The sequence below is a fragment of the Pongo pygmaeus genome, chromosome X (assembly GCF_028885625.2).
Source record: "Pongo pygmaeus isolate AG05252 chromosome X, NHGRI_mPonPyg2-v2.0_pri, whole genome shotgun sequence".
In the NCBI taxonomy this organism is placed as follows: domain Eukaryota; kingdom Metazoa; phylum Chordata; class Mammalia; order Primates; family Hominidae; genus Pongo; species Pongo pygmaeus.
This window is the reverse complement of record NC_072396.2, coordinates 101569229-101587539: the sequence shown is the minus strand read 5'-3', so window position 1 is coordinate 101587539 and position 18311 is coordinate 101569229.

Here is an 18311-nt window from a genome sequence, read left to right as displayed (position 1 = left end):
CTGCATATGGTTAAGCCAGTTTTCCCAGCATCATTTATTCAGTAGGGATTCTGTTCCCTATTGCTTGTTTTTGTTGACTTTGTCAAAGATCAGTTGGTTATAGGTATGTGGCTTTATTTCTGCATTCTCTATTCTGTTTAATTATTATACATGTCTACTTTTATACCAGTACCATGCTGTTTTGGTTATTGTAGCCTTGTAGTATGATTTGAAATCAGGTAATGTGATGCCTCCAGCTTTGTTCTTTTTGTTTAGGATTGCAAGTTAAGTGTTACTCTTGATGAGTTATTCTAATGCTTCAAGACTAAAGTATTAAGGAAATAGGACACTGAGTAGGTACATTCTCATTCGGAAGCAGGGAGCTCTGGAACATGGAATGATGCCCACAGAGGATATGCCATACAAGGGTGTAGTCTAACCTGCTTGAGAATACTGGTGCTTAGTTATGTATTAAAGTTGCAGGAAGTTGGAGGAAGAAGGTTAACAAGAAAATGTGTGGTGATTGTATACAGTCTTAATTTATTTATTTATCAAGTATTGTTGACTGTCTATTATGTACCAGGCACTGTGCTAGGCCCTAGAGGTACAAACACAGTGTCTAATTTTGTGAAGCTTGTATTCTAGTGGGGAGCACAGATGTCATCTATATTATCATAAGGATAACCATATATCAACAAAATGTGGTAACTGATAAAAATGAAAGACATAAAGAATAGCATGTGCAAATGCCCTGTGTTGGGAATAAGCATGAATCTGTATCTGCACCCTAAGTTATGGCCACAGTTAGCAGGAACTAAAACCTTATATGTGGCTGATGCTCAGAGAGTGAGGAAAATCACAGTTCATGATGGCATTTGGGACGCAGGTAGGCAGAGGACAGACCCTGCTGAGCATTGAACGTCATAGTAAGAAGTTTTGTCCTTGAATACTATTGGAACCTTTTAAAGCTTTTAGCACAGCATCTGGAGAGGGAAAGTAGGTTGACATGATCAGATCTGCATTTAGAAAAGATGACTTTGCCTGGAATGTGAATATCAGATTTGGGGAGGGGGCATAAATGCATGTGAAGTGACCAGTTGGGTGGATTGTAGTTGAGGTGAGAGATCATGGCTTACACTAGGGTGATGGTGATGAAGATGGAGAGAACTGGAAGCTGTGGGGTTCCTTAGTGCATGAAACAATTTTGACGCAACCCACTGTAATGGAAACTTTGAGCCTCATAACACATGTACTTCCAAATGTTAACACTCATATGTAAAATAAAATGGATTTTCCTGGTAGTTCAGCTGTTCAAGCTAGGATTAGAGAGCTATGACATGGTGAAAGTCAGATACTAAGTGGCCAAGTTAGGCCTTGAGCAAAAAGACTCTTTTTGCTCAGGTTGTATATATAAGATAATAAGCACTGATTAATTCTGTAAATGGTTAATCAAATGGACCTATATAGTCTTAGCCTCAGTCAGTCAGCATGAGTTATTGACTATGCACTGTGCAGAAAATATAAGTATCCCACAAATAGCCTCTAGTGTACAAAGAAATAAGTACCACCTCAATATGTATGATCCATTCAGTGAATATCTTCTAAATATTGAATAGATACTATTGAGCCTAGCACTTGGCTCTGCAGAATTGTCAAGGGCAATTCACAGTGTGGATATGCTGAGGAGTCTGAGTTTCATAGGGCAATTTCTATCTATTGGAATGGGAATGTGGGGAAAGTCAATTGTCTTAAGTGTAAGTAAAGGGGGCTTAATGATTCTTTCTCCTAAACCAAAAAAAAAAAAAAAAAGTAAATCTATTGATTTCCCTCATGATTCATCTTCTGCAGTGGTGTTTTTTCTCTCTGCATTAGGACCTATATAGGACCAGCATTAATAAAGGAGCAGTAGCCCTTTAAGGCTAGGCTGGCTGAATGGGAGGATCCAAAAATGTCATCCTATAAGGGCTTTTAGTTTCTGGCGGAAGTATGTGCACAATTTATCTCATGAGCCTCAGTTTACAGTAGCCCTCTGATGGGTCTGGCTGACCCTGCTCTGCCAACTCTCCAGAATCCCTGACACCTTTAATAGGCTAGCTGACTGCCTTCTTGCTTAACTGGCAGATCACCACTTACCTATCTGTTTTCTATCCCTCTCCTTTCCAGAATCTTGCCAGCCTCCCACCCACTGTCTGCCATCTTTACTACTGCCCACTTGTAGGTTCGCATCAAGTTTCTTACCATGGCATATTGTCCTTCATGCTACATCTTTGGAAATCCTGGGACAAATACCCTCAACCAGTGGTTCTCCAGTCTAGTTTTGTTAGAAGCACTTACTGAAACTTCTTACAAATGGACATTCTTTGTCTAATTTTGTGTTAGATCATCTGGAGGCAGGTCCCAGGAATATTTATTTTTAGAAAGCTTCCGGCCAGGCGCAGTGGCTCATGCCTGGTAAGCCCAGCACTTTGGGAAGCCAAGGTGGGTGGATCGCCTGCGGTCAGGAGTTCCAGACCAGCCTGGCCAACATGGTGAAACCCCATCTCTACTAAAAATACAAAAAAAAAAAAAAAAAGTTAGATGGGCGTGGTGGTGGGCACCTGTAACCCCAGCTACTTGGGACGCTGAGACAGGAGAATTGCTTAAACCCAGGAGGCAGAGGTTGCAGTGAGCAGAGATCGCACCATTGCACTCCAGCATGGGCAACAGAGCAAGAGTCTGTCTCAAAAAAAAAAAGACAGCTTCCCAGGTGTTTTGAAAACACTCACTTGACCAGTGTTATGGAATCCCTGCAAACTATTTCACTTTGTGTTCCACTTACAGGTTTCAAACTCTCAGTAAAGACAGGTCAGCATGTTGCCCTTTATGCTACTCTCAAAAAAATTTCCTGTTTCCTAGAGCAAGATATTTAATTAGAGTAATACTGCTTACCCCAGTTGATACAGGGGATACATACTTTTCATTCATAATAATAATAATAAAAAAAATCCATTTATTGGGCACTTAGTATGTGTTAGTCTACCGACTGTTTTTCACAATTTTTTAGTTTAATCCTAACAATCCCAGGGTGATTTACATTGATTTATATTAATCAGAAAAGTGACACTTAGAAAGGTTAAGCAGCTTGCCCAAGAGTAAGTGCCCAAGTTAGGATTTGAACCCAGGTCTGGCTAATGACAAAATTCACGCTCTTGGCCACGTGGTCAGCAATTTATAATAAACAGGTGGCAAAGCTGACAGCCAAATAAAGCTCTCCCTCCTCTGCTGTATTCTTTGTAGTTCACTCGAAGGTGCTCCACTGGGTTGGCCAGACATCCCCCTCTAAGATTACTGGGGGAATTAGGGCTCATAAGACCTCTACCAGCTGCCCACAAAGAAAGATCTGAATCTCACTAGTGAGTCTCATGAAAACGGATGTGATAACAAACCTGAGGCAAAATCATAAGTGTTTTGTGCATCCTGGCTGTTTTTAAGTTATTTAAGCCCTACGATTCCAGCTCAAGTCTCAGCCACTTCCTCTCTTTTACCCTCATGCCATTACTTACTGTGAAACCGACAGCCGACCTGAGATTGCCAATACTGCATGTAAATCCGTAGGCAGCAGCAGAGGTCCCTGATGCTATTGTCTCCCGGGCCACTGTAACTCCCTCGGGCTCCTCCCTCTCTGCAAGCAGCACTCTCTGTTCACTAGCACAGCCAGGTGCTTTTGTTCAGGCCCAGAAGGGGTGGAATAAACACAAAAAGATACCCTCTGCTTCACTGCTGTTAAACTACTGTAATCACAGCAAAGTGCTCTGCTACTTACAAGAAGTTGATGGGTCTGTGGCTGAGTTCTAAGAAGTGGACAAGAAACAAAGGGATTTTGTAACAGATGGGATGCCTGTTGAGTTATTAACATTTGTATCACAGATTCTATTTCTACTACATTCACCAGGGACAAATAACACACTAGCTTTGATCCCACTATTCAAAAGGAAGCTATAAGGTGACATAGTACAAAGGCTGCTCATTATAAAAATCCTGTTAGAATGCAATACACTATTAATTGTTCTAAGATTCCCCATTATTAAAATAAAATACTTGCTAATATTCTTTTTTTTTTTTACAAGCAAAGTTGCATTTTAAAAATAACCTGTATATAATGTTTGCACCAAATACAGTAACATTTGTTTTGGATATTTCTTTTCTCATTGTGCATATACTTCGTTTCGTTTTAAATTGTGTTACACAGTATTATAACTCTGATAAAGCACATAATGAATACTCACCAGTAGGTACAAAGGGTTTACCTATTTCTAACTATCTATGGAAATCAAATTATAGTGCAGTGCTGCATGAACGTTCACGTCTTAATGTAAGGGGTAAAGTTACATGTAGACAATGTAGGTTGTTAGGTAGATGAACCATTCAGCTGTAGAATGGACTCAGGCAAAGATTAGAGGCCTCTCTTTTGCTGCCTTCTGAAATGCCTCCTTGGTCCAGTGTGCACAAGTAGTGAGATACTGAAATAATCTGACATTGGCAAAGTGTCTGTCAACTGTCTGAGGTGACAAATAAGGCATAAGTGAGTTTTCTTTGTCACATCTAGAGACACAAAAGTGAAATGGGAAGGGCGACTTTCTAGTTAATCTTTGAGAAGAGTCCAGATGCACAGGCTGATACATTCAAAGCTGTTTTTCTTCACAAGGAGGCAGCAGGGAAAACGTGATTTTCTATGTATTTGCCCCTCTCAAGAAACACGGGTCTCCTTTTGCCCTCTTCCTGCTACCTCAGTGTACAGATGGACTTTATTTTATAAACCAAGTCAAGGTTAAATAAAAAATTCTATAAGGGCTGCACCCAGCAACCTTGCCTTTTATTTATCTGAAAAACAATAGTCTCAAATGAAGTTTTTCTCTTTGTCTTCAGAGTTAACCAAGATTCATCTCATGACCATATCGTGGAAGCTTCTGGAAATGCTACCAACCCTACCAGAAGTTTGTTTGCTTTTGATTTTGCCTTTTTTTTTTTTTTTTTTTTTTTTTGACTCCCTGAGCTCAATTCAACTGCATACTCACAAGAAAATCGGCACTTGGAATTTAAGTGGAGGGACACACCCACTAACTGCAGGCTAAATCCAAAATTCTGACAATCAATGTTAAGGAAGACAGTAGTTCTCAGCACATTATTTAACTTGAAAAATTCCTATTTTGACACCTTGGGGTTTTTTTGTTTGTTTGGTCATTCAGAGTTATCCCAGGGACCCAGGACTTTAGAGGTAAAAATGATCTCAGTGTAATGACCACAAAATAACTGTTTAAGGCCAGTTTTTATTTCACATAGACGCTATCAACAGTCACGCCAGTCCCCTGGTACAGGGTGAACTATCCGTACCCACACCGGACTGTATTTAAAATAATGTCCTCCTGAAGTGAGTCAGTATTTCCTAGAAACATTTCGCCTAAGTAGCTCTTTTTTTTTTTTTTCCTCCGGGTTCAAGCGATTCTCCTGCCTCACCCTCCCGAGTAGCTGGGATTACAGGCATGCGCCACCACACCCGGCTAATTTTTGTATTTTTTTAGTAGAGACGGGGTTTCACCATGTTGGCCAGGCTGGTCTCGACTACTTAGCTCTTTTAACTTATTTTTCCTGAAGAGAATCCCTGATACTAGTACCAAAATACTTAAGTTTTGTCAGCAAGTATCAGCATAGGTACCATTAGCAGAATTCTATGACAATTAGTTTCTATTGTTGATTGCCCAACTGTTTGGTCAAACACCAATTCCTCCACCATCTGTTTGAAAATTTCTGGCAGGAGAAAATGAATCTGGCAAGGCAAATATGTTCAGCATGTCTTTGGACAGAAGCATACCTCTCAAGGGATTGTTTCCTCCTTCTTTTCTCCCTAGGTTTGCACACACCACAATGCCTGGTTTGGAAGCAGAATCCAGAAAAAAAAAAGAAAAAATCAGTGACTGGGCTGAAGAAACAGTTATTGGGACGCAGCACACACTCAAAAAGAAAGAACATTAATCAAAGCAAAATATTACATTATCAGTGGCAATGAAATTTGCTCACAAAGCTGGACTCAACCATGTTTCCACTCCCAACTATCTCTTTCCTCCTACCTCCCTGTTTTTTTCCCTTCTGCTGGATCCTTCGAGCTGCAGTAAATCATGTTGTAAAATGAGTTTGAATAGCAAAAGCATTAAGATTTCACATTCTGCAGCATAACAATGAACTGCCTTATGTTAGAATTCAAGCTTGTTAGTAAGGTTCCCAAATATTATCATCTCCTATGGTGGCAATTTGCTAGCCATCCAGAAAAGTGGTTTCTACTACCGGAGCCAACATCAGCCATGCCTTGTGAGCTGCAGATGGGGTCTCTTAGCCACAGCTCTGCATTCTGCACTGCACAACAGCTAATTTATACTTGGAAGCAAGTGTGTCAGCATCTGTGATAGATCGTATGGAGGTGTCATGTTAATCTTATGATGGATAAAGTAGCTCAAAAAGGAATTTCTTTTGAAGAGGCAAGGCTGTTCCGAGGAAGAGGGTCAGGGCCCAGGCACAACCCTACAGGGCCTGCCCGGTGTGTCTGGGCACAGAAACGCAATGTCCAGATCAGGGTAGGAGGCAGGCACGAGGCACTTCCAGCTAATCATGAGTCAATTCAATAGCCTGCTTATGCAGTGACCTGGGTAGCTGCTGCTTCTGTCTGTTGTATGCTCTAATTCAGCCCTGGAGTTTGGGGACAGTGGAGTTGGAGTGTGCATGGTAAATGTGGTGGACAGAAAACACTGAGAGGATGATGGAAAATTCATTTTGAGACTCCAAACAAAAGACTGTGCTGTCCTTGAGTGCCATCAATCTCTCTCTCCCTCCCCTCCCCTCCTCTCTCTTCTGTGAGGTGCTTGGAGCCTTTGAAAAAGACAGAGAAGAAACATATCTCACATCCTAACAAAGAGGGAGGAGCAAGACAGTGAAAACTTCCTTAGGGGGTAAACTTTAGGGGATAAACACTCATGCTGGGAGAGAAATGGGAAAAGATTTTTGTTTTTTTGGTTTTTTTTTTTTGAGATGGAGTCTTGCTCTGTCACCCAGGCTGGAGTGCAATGGCACAATCCCAGCTCACCAGAACCCCTGCCTTCCAGGTTCAAGCGATTCTCCTGCCTCAGCCTCCCGAGTAGTTGGAATTACAGGCATGTGCCACCGTGCCCGGCTAATTTTTGTACTTTTAGTAGAGGAGGGTTTTTGCCCTGTTGGCCAGGCTGGTCTCTAACGACTGACCTCAGGTAATCTGCTCACCTCAGCCTCCCACAGTGTTGGGATTACAGGTGTGAACCACCGCACCCAGCGTGTATCTTCTTTTTTAATATTCAAATTTCTATGTCAAAATGGGTTAACAATTTGAGTATATAGAAAAGGTTGACACTAAAAAGGTAGTTATTTTCAATTGATTATATTAAACTAAATCTCAGAAAGCCTGAAATTTAACACATTTCAAATCTTTATTGAGGGCTAATTGCTATGCCAAGTTAGCAGATAGATGAAGAAAAATGTCTTAAAATTGACATAGACATCAGAGGAGAGATAATATGCTGATGAGAAACACGTTTGCATTTTCCTAACTCAAAAATAGTTTTCTAATTGGGGTTTTAACAGGGAAAGTGAACCTCTACAGGGCTCTGGAAAGGAAATAGATACTTTATTTCTAATCCTCAACTATGACCTGGAATGTATGTTGACTATGAATGCTCTCCCCTGGAAGCATGAAACCTCAGGTCATACAGAAATAGGAGTAAACACGTGTTTTCATCTTCATGGAAAACTTGAACAACTAGCAACAGAAATAATGCTTTTAAATGATTTATCCTCCCAGAAGGAGAAAGAAGATTGCTAGGAATATTTTTTAATAAATAATGGCAGCATCCTGTTTGGGGTGTGTGTGTGTGTGTGTGTGTGGTGGTGGTGGTGGTGGTTGGGGTGGGGGAAGTCTCATTTATTTACTCACCACAGGGACTCTGAGGTGGCAAGGAATATCACCAAAACTGCTGTATGCATGAGGTTCCTGTGGTCCCATGGGAGAGATGAGGAAAGCGTTTCAGGACTGACTTGCTTCTGGGAAATTCAGGACAAAGACTCTTGTGTTTTAAAACATGCTCAAGTCTCTTTTCTTCCTGTATTACCCTAGGATTCATTCCCCCAAGAGAAGGAATTTGCAGTCAAGATAAATTCCATGTCATCGTCAATGAGTAGATATCAAAATATTCACTTCTACTACAGAGCCAGCCACTCAGTAGTAGCAACAACAAAACCTTTCCCTGCAGTCTATTGCCCTTGATACCATTCTATTTTTCTCCTCATCTCTCAACCAAATTCCCCAAAAGAGTGGTCTGGTCTAGATTCACTGTCTCCATTTGCCTATCTCCCAGCTGCTCCTCAACTACTGCATTTTGTTTTTGCTTCCAACCTCTACGTCTCCCACCCCCTACCCCACTACGACAGCTCAGCTGAGGCTGTCCTAAACATGGTAGCCAGTAGCCTGTGTATAATAAAAGCCAAAGCACTCTTTTGAGTCTTGTTCCATCTTGTTTGACCACCCATTAGCACTTGACATTTGATGTTCCTCCTTGAAATTCTCTGTTCTGTTGGTTTCTGTTACGCTGCCCTCTACTATTAATAGCTTTACTTCTGCTTACCTGACCACTCCTTCTCAGACTTCTCGCAAGCCTCTCTGCTTCTGTCCAGTCCTTAAAGGCAGGTGATCCTAAAAGCCATATCCTAGGTCTTACGCTTTTTAACTATGTGTGCTCCTTTTGAACTAGCTCATAGACTCACATGCCCACAAAAAGTCTAGCTTCATCTCCGATCTCTCTTTTGTGCTTCGATCCTCTGTATCTGACTAATTGGCATCTCCACTTGGATGTCTTAATGATATCTCAAACTCCAAACTCCGATACTGAAATCATCTTCGTCCTCAAACATGCTACTTGTTTTGTATTTCCTATCCTAATAGGTGACATCACCACCGCCCCTGCCAGTAAGTTACACAAGCCAGAAACCAGGTACCCTCTTGATTATTTCTTTTCCCTGTCCTCCCACCTCTAAATTGAGTAAATTCTACCTCTTAAATCTGCCCAGTTTGCCCTATCTCCATGCTACTACCCTAGCTCAGGCCACCACAGCTTGTAGCCTGGCCTACTACAAGAACAACCTCTTCATTGGTTTTCTTTCTCCTCTCCTTATCCTTTTCCAGTTGGTTCTGCTACACTACAGTCAGACTGGGCTTTCCCAAGTGCAATCGTGATCAAGTCACTCCCTTGTGTATACCCTGCACGTGGCTTCCTGCTACCCATGATAAAGTCTAAAGTTTCTAGACTCGATTACAAAGTTCTCCATCATCTAGACTTTTTTTTACCTATCCCATCTCTCTTGCACCACACTCCCCTTTGTACTCTGTATTCCAGCTATGTTTAAATTTTTGTTTTGTTTTGTTTTTTTAGCTTTGCAAAATTGCTAGGTTCTCTCTTTCCCTTAGACTTCTATATATGCTTCTGGGAACAATCTCCACTCCTACCCCACTTCTTTTCCTCCTAGCAAATGCGTTCATATTTCATATTTAGTGTTACTTCCTCAGAAAGGCTGTTGGATTCAACTGCAAATCTGCTTTCATTTGCATAAGACTTATTACACTTTTATGTAATTACTTGCTTCTTGTTCTGCTAAACTGTAATCTCTGTGAGGGTAGGAGCCTTCTATGTCTCATTCACTACTTTATCTCCAGTACTTAGCACAATGCTCAGTAAACATTTGGTGAGTGATTGATTTGTTAATAAAGGATGTGTTATGGGAAGGAAGGTAGAGAAGTACTGGTATATTCCTTATCGTGGCAGAATGGTTAACAGTCAATGAGAAATGCCAAAAGTTACTCAAGTACTTCACGGCCCTCTCTAGAGGAAGCTGTTCTAATATTTAGAGAATCATCAGCCTGAAGGAATAAGTGTACTTTGGATTGGGGATAAAAATAATTGTCATAATTGATATTTTGGGCTACCTAAGGACATTGAAAAATGCTCTGACCACATGGTAGAAAAACTCTCATCCAGAATCAAGAGCAGCAGGACAAGAATATAAGTAGAAGTAGATCATAAGCAAGGGAATAAGGGCACCAGTGAGTGCCCTGTGCCAGGGCAAAGACACCAGCTGTAGCAGTGGCAGAGAAACCGATCATGAGCTCAGTCATCATCAAAAACAAGAATTGCAAATGCTAACGCAATTGCAACAGAAATTGTAAGCCACTAGGAGCATTTGGAAAAGGGCTGTTAAATTTTGGAACTGCTTGCATTCCTCTGGAATGAATAATGTGTTTTTGTAACAGGGAAACAGTAGGAGATTCTTGTAGTTATGATTCTTGTTAGGGCATTCTTAATTCCATTTTCCCATCCACAGATACAGTGACCACTTCCCCTGAGTCAAAGGAGTGAAGAAGATGGGCAGTCTTTCCTTGCTTGCCTATCCTCTTTTGTCCATTGAGCTCTCATGTACATACCAGAGATCACCCAGTCCAGTCACATCCTAGGTTCATGTCCATGGCTAATACAAGCTTTTCAAAGAGAAATCACCTGGTACCCTTCCCCAGATACAGTGATTCCTCATCTGGTGCTTATTTTCTAAACTACAAATGGAAAAGAGAGAGAGAGGAAAAAAAACCCTTCAGGTTACAAAGTAGATGCTGAAAATGCTAAAGATACAGAAGAGAAATCAAACCTGGCACCTACATGTTTCTGACTGAGCAACATACTCTCCCTTTATCTGAAGATATTTGATTTTGGAGCAACAAAGTTCTAGAGAATTCAAAACAGCATATTGAGCATGTGTAATGCCATATTGCCTTCTGTACCTTTACAAAGACATGCTGAGCCATGTTCCTTTGAATGTTCAAGCATGTGGTTATTTGAACGTATGACTCCAAAAAGAAAAAGAAACAGAAGGGAAAAGACCTTGAGGTGATATTAAGCACCGTGAAGCAAAATTGATCTCCCTCTACTGTGTTTCTTCCAGGAAGCTGGTGTGCTCAACAACATCGCCCAGAGGAGAAGCCAAATCACCTACACTTAACGGTTGGGCTCATCAGCTGCAAAGGGCCTTTCCAAAAGTTTCATAGCAACAACAAAATGAATCCGAATAATAAAAAAGGAGGGGGGCGGGGGGAGACACACTGCAGTACTGGAGAATTGCAATGGCAGCTATTAGAAAGTCTACTTTTAGATCGAGTTCAGGAAAAAGGCTGCCTTACTTCTCAATACTGTATTATGATTCTACTCTTAATTATTAAATATATTAATGATGTATCCACCTACTTTTAGAACTATAATCAATATTTCCCCTGAAAACAGCCATTTGTAAGCAGCAAATGTCATCAAGAATGAGCAAATGTGGTGTTCATTTCCTATACATTCAGCATGAGCTAGTCTTCTGAGAAAGTGTATGTATATCGGATGTTTTGTTTCATCATGTGTAAACAACAGTGAAAATCCTACAGCAAGGGTGATCGCAATTATTTTTATAATCTGGATTTGTATATCTCTCTGTCCCTTTTCTGCTTTCTCCATCTCCCCAGGATCTTTCTTTGTGAATGCAACGGTGTTTGTATGTGTAATGTGTGTGTGTTTATCTTCTCCTCTTTTTTCTTTCTCTTCTTTCTCCGCCTTATGTCTGCCTATTTTTGCCTCATTATGAAGGTTTCTCTTAGCTTTAGAATATATAACTGTTTGTCTCAGTTTTTCTCTGGCTCTAGTAGTCTCTTGTCTGCTATCCTCTATGTATCTTTCTTTTGGCTGTCTTTCCCCTTGCTGAATTTCTACCCACCTTTAAAGGACTGAAGAACAATACTCACTGTCCCTTAAAGCTTTCCTTGACACTCCCTCCCTACTCCTTCCTGATCCTCTACTCCCTGTACTTGCCTCTCTTGTAGCCCTTTCACATGGGACTGTAATCTGCAGTGAGAAGAGATGGTATAGTTGACCATGTCTGCTCTCAGAGCCAGTCACACATAATGTCTAAGGCAGCTGAAGAGCACAGGAAGGAACCTCTAATTAAAATGAGCTTTACTCGGGTGCTTCAATGCTCATAAATTTATTGTTGGAGCTTTGGCCTATTGCTACTAGGATTGGAAGGAAGGCATGCTTCTCTTTGTCCATGATCTTGAACAATGGGTCTAAACCAATGGTCTCTGCACTGGCATAATAGTTTCTCAGCTAACTTGTTGGGTAGAAGCATACGCTTTTCCCTGAATACACCAATCCCTGGCTCCTTGACATTGCAGACACTGCACTTATATGTCAGAATGATGTGCTTTAAACTTCGCTGTGTGTCAGAATCCCTGGGGAAGCTTGTTAGAAATACAAATGCCTGGATCCTACCCTGGAATCAAACTTGGGGAGGGGAATTCTGGGTGTTTGTATTTCTAACAAGCTCCCCAGGGCATTATGATGCTCGGTCAAGGTTGAAAATCAATCATTAGAGAAGAATTTCTGTGAGTTAAGCATTGATCTCCTCCCGGACCTCATTTAAAGTAAAAATACTTTTAGAAGAGCATCATAGTAAGAATCGAATGCCTCAGTATAAATGAGTTCGTTTACTACAAGGGTTCTTATAGGCATGAAGAAAAGCAATAAATAAGTGTTTAGCACACCCTTTGTGCTAGACACTGTGCTCCCATACTGTGTGGTTGTTAGGAGGACCTTCCATTCCCATGGTCTCATGAGTAACATTCCTTCTGCTATGGTGACACTCTGAAATTCTCTTCCCAACCTTACTCACGTTCATCCCACGCGTAGGGTTGTCAGATAAAATACCGGATGCTCCACTAAACTTGAATTTCAGATAAATAATAGATAATGTTGATAGTAAAAGTACACCCTACACACTACATGGGACATACTTACACTAAAAATTATTTATTGTTTATCTGAAATTCAAATTTAACTGTGTATTCTGTATTTTTATATCTTAAATCTGACAATCCTACCCATGGGAGGAGAAGTGAATTATCTGAACAGGTCCATTGGTCCATGGTTTGCAATTAGGTAGAGCTAAGAGGACATTATGGGTAAGTTCGTCTGCTCTATAGACCCAAATTCCTTCAGAGGAATCATCTTAAAGACTAGAGGAGAAGAGGAGAAAATAACTAAAACCATTTGGCTGCATATCAAAGTTATACCATTGAGTTCAGTGTTATCAGTAATAAGGCTATTTTCATCTTCATTTGCCTTAAGCCTGTATCTTATTTCTCAGTTAGCTTTGAAATCAGATATTATTTCTCCCTCCAACAACCACAATGGTTATCTTATTTACCCTAATTTTCACAGGACCTCTATGAGGTAGCTACTGTAATCCCCATATTACAATTAAAAAAAAAAAATGATGGGGCACTGAAGTAGGGAATGGAAGGAGCAAAATTCAAACTTTGCAACACATGATTTGGCCTCAGGCATTTGATGGGGGTAGATATTTTCATTTCATGAAAGTGAAACTGATATCTGAATCTGTGTTTGATTTGGCTATTAAAACATACTGGCCTTAAATCATGAGAAAAGAAAAACTGTTCAGTACTAATGGTGCCTTTATCCAATTTGACAAACAGAAAAGTGAAGTATTGTCCTTTAACTCTCATCCTATGCTTTATGAATGCACAAATAATTTTTTTATAAACAACAAGGCCACTGACTAAGATAAAAGGCAGCCTGCCTAAGGGAAAAATCCCCCTCTTCAAACATCAATTAGAAACGTTTATTAGTGGCATTCGATTGACAGTTCACATTTATTTCCAAGAAAATAGAATGAATCCTCTTTAGGCTAGAATGTTTAAAAGGCTGCAGGTAGGATGTAGTGCTTCAGAGTAATTGCTAAAGACAAGTGACCTTTGGAATCTAGCATTAGTCAGTTGCGGGAAGAAAAAGAGAACACAGGCAAAAGACCTGTTCAAAACTCGTCTTTAGATGTATTCAATGGCCCTTTTTTTAAGCCATGAATATATACAATGCATAAGTATTAGCTTTCTACATAAATTAAGGTAAGGTAGGAATAAGCAGTCACTTGAAAAATGATTGAATATTGACTCTCAAATGTGGATCTGAATATGAGTCTGTATATCTGGGTCTGGATCTTTGAGAATCCTGCTGTGTGTGTTCAGATGTTTCTATACACACCTGCTAAGCTTGACCCTGTAGCTTGTGAGTTTTATCTCTCCTTTTCTATTATGGTACAAATAAAACAAAGACACCTGATGTCAGGCCTGTTCAGCTGGAGACACTAATGTAAGGTGTCTACAGGCTCAGCCCTGCCAAGTGATTAAGCTAGTCCTGACCAGGGCAGAAAATATATTGGAAGTTTCAACCATATTAGTAGATGGGGACTAAAGTTATTGTTGTTTCCTAGACTAGACCCATTATCTTGCATGCTGGGCATGACCCTTGGAGATCTGGGTGCTCCTTCCCTACCCTACCTTCCAGATTACACCTCTCCCCTCCCAATTCCCTTCTGAACCAAGCTCAAGGTCAGCCTGCCTCCCTGGATATTTTACATTGGAGTTTCAAGTCATGTCTTCAGAGGTAAGCCCTGTACCCTCCTCTTGCATTATCATTTATCTCTTCATTGTCTTGTAGCTATTCTTCATTTTCTGTGTATTGAATTTCAAACTAGTTCTCACCAGATCAATGATCATTTCCTAATATCAGGCCTGTTGATGCTCATCACAGAGAATTTTCACCCTCTCTGCCTGTGATTGTGCAAACATTAAAGTACACAGGGTGTTTGCCTCAACTACAAAAAGCTCACTCACAATACCTGTATTAGTCCATTCTCATACTGGTATGAAGAAATATCCGAAACTGGGTATTTTATAAAGAAAAGGAGTTTTAATGGACCCACAGTTCCACACGGCTGGGGAGGCCTCACAATTATGGCCAAAGGCAGAGGAGGAGCAAAGGCACATCTGACATGGCAGCAGGCAAGAGAGCGTGTGGAGGGAAACTGCCCTTTATAAAACCATCAGATCTCATGAGACTTATTCACTATCATGAGAACAGCATGGAAAAAACCTGCCCCCATGATTCAATTACCTCCCACCAGGTCCCTCCCATGACATGTGGGGATTATGGGAGCTACAATTCAAGGTGAGATTTTGTAGGGGACATAGCCAAATCTTATCAATACCTCTGTTGCTCTGGCTATCGCATGAACCCACGTGATAAAAACATTCTGGCTTAAGTAGACCCCAACATGGCATTGGCTGCTGTGGTAAGAGCGCTTCTTTTGGTATGCTGTGGTTTTAAGCAGAAATAAGAATATCTTCTTGGTTGAGGAAGATTTTTCTCCATTCCTCAAATGTCCTTTTGTGGGTTGCTTCTAGCCTTCTCATAGGCTTGGGGGATCTGAGCCAAATTTTTTCTTTACCAGCATGAGTCTCGGGCAAATTGTGAAATATTTTTCTGTGGTGCCATTCACCTTCTTTCCTGGATAATAATAACCATAAAGATAAGTGATGTTTGTCGTGTTTCCCAAATCCAACCACCATGCTAAGTTCTTCACGGGCATTATCTCATGTTAGCCTCAGCAAAATTTTAAATGTAGAATTAAAGTTCAGGACTGCAGAGACCTTATCTGGCCTTGCTATCTGGTATCCCCAGTCCCTAGCACAGTGCCTAGCAAATAGATGGCCCTCAAATTTGTTGAATAAATGAAATTGAGTTCTATTGTTAACCCTCTGTTTTACAGATGAACGAAATGAGGGTCAGAGAAGTTAAGTGACTACTCCAATGTCACATAACTAACTAGTCAATGGTAGACTCAGGACTGAGATTTAAATCCATCTCACTCCAAAACCTGCATTCTTAACCACTGTGCCCCTTTTCAGCAAACGTATTTCCACCCATGGGGTACCCAACAGCCCCTTAACTTCCACTGGAGAATCCCAATTGAGCTATTGACCTGAAGCCTATGATCCCTTTATGACATCAAAGAGATCTGCCTCATAAATGCAATCAGCTCTGTCAGCTAATTTATGCTAAGGAGCTTCTGGATTAACTCCTGTGTGAACTTTAGGGTTTCAATCCAGTCACTTAAAGAGATGGTAAAGGGTAGCAATTCCAGGCAATATGGTGAGCCGCTGAAGAAATGAATTTGGTTCAGGACATTCCAACAGAACCTTTTGAATCACGACACATAGATCACAATACATAGTCCTTGTATTTAGGTACATTATGAGACACACTCACTTTTTCTCTACATTTAGCACATCAGCATAGAAATGCGGTGAAGTAATCTCCTAGTGATATAAAGTAAGAAGTAATGCACTGCAATAAAATATCACATGTGACAGGACACCAAACGGGGTTCTGTTAGGAGGTGGGGAGGAGAGTGGTACAAAGCTGAATCAGGCAAGGTCCCTACCCTTCATAAGCTTACAATTTGGTTGGAGAGTTAAGGCAATTTAAGAGTGAAATCTGGCCGGGTGCGGTGGCTAACGCCTGTAATCCCACCACTTTGGGAGGCCGAGGCGGGGGGATCACGAGGTCAGGAGATCGAGACCATCCTGGCTAACACGGTGAAACCCCGTCTCTACTAAAAATACAAAAAATTAGCCGAGCGTGGTGGCAGGCGCCTGTAGTCCCAGCTACTCGGGAGGCTGAGGCAAGAGAGTGGCGTGAACCCGGGAGGCGGAGCTTGCAGTGAACCGAGATCGCGCCACTGCACTCCAGCCTGGGCGACTGAGCGAGACTCCGTCTCAAAAATAAAAGAGTGAAATCGATTCCATAATACATGAGCTGTCACAAGGCTGCCTGTGATTAACTTCCAAATGAGTAGTCCAGTCAATGAAGGCTGAGCTCAAAGGCATGAGACTTCAGTGTGGACTGGGAAGGCTTCATTGCTTAGTTGACGTCTCAGAAAGTTGCTTCCTTGCCTCCTGGTATTAGCCTGTTATTTTCAAAGCATTTACCACTCAAATAGTGCTTTTTTGTTATGTTTTGTTTTGTTTTTGTTTTTGTTTTTGTTTCTTCTGAATGGTCTTTAGAATATTTCTCCTTTCAAAACAGTAACCCGTCTTTAGGATAAAGCAATGGAGTAAACTTCAGCTAATGACTTCCTTGTTTAGCTTCTGTTTCTCTATGTATGAGAAGGAGAATCAAACACAACTGTTCTCAAAATTGCATATCAGATTCATCTATTACAAATACAGATTCCCGGGCCCTATACCAAACCTACCAAATCAGAATTCCAGGAACATTTATTTGAAAAAACAAAAATAAAATATATGTTTGCATTTTGAAATATTTATACATGAGATTTGGATGAGATATAAATGAAATAAGATTAAACATGGGTGGTTAATTGTGTAAGTTGGGTGGTAAGTATCTAAGAGTTCTTCATGACAGGCTGTCATTTTTTGTTTGTTTGAATTTTTTGTAATAAAAGTTTAACAAAACTACAAACGAAAGTCTACATTTGTCAAAAGTCCCCTGGGTAATTCAGATGCAGCTGGTTTGCAGACTGGCATTAAGGATTCTCTAGACAAGATTATGTCTCAAAGCTTTTTCAGCTAAGACATACTGGTTTTCTACAAGGAGGATGAGACCTGAACAGGACAAATTAGGAAGTGCTGTCTTGGTTAAGAATATAAGTTGGTTTTTCTGGGGATAAATTTAGATATAACTATCAAAGGTGGAGACAGAAACAGAGAGAACAGACAGGAAAAAAAAATACTGGCTGTTATTCTGCATAGAGCTAATGTCCAGGACTTTAGCTAGTCTGGAGGTCTTTTCAATCAAGATAACCAATAAATAAAGAGCCAAGAAGCTCCTTTGGAACAGTTAGTAATGGCATCACTCAAATAAAAACAAAGAGTGATGATGTTAATACCTTGTAGCATTCTTCTAAATGCATCTCTCTCATTTGATGCTCATACCTTAACCACAAGGTAAAGCAGGGAGGATGGATGAGATCACTTGGGAGAGGCATTTCCAACTCTCATGTTCTAAAATTCAGGAGGGTTATATTGGCATGGCAAGTTTTATCATTCTCATTTTACAGATGTGGCCATGGAGGTTCAAAGAAATAGAGTCAAAGTTTCTTTTAAGCCACTTTGATTCTGTAGATCAGCTGAACCTACCAATATTTGGAAAGTCTTACAAATTAGGTTTCACCAGTCCAGATACCTCATAATACAAAGAAATTTTTCAGAGATGGAGAATTTAAATTTTGAAAAATCAGCACGAGACATTATATTTCTTAGCTTAATTTAGGTAAAGTTTCCTGGCCTTGAAATAATCACTGCTAGAAAGTTGAATCTTGGG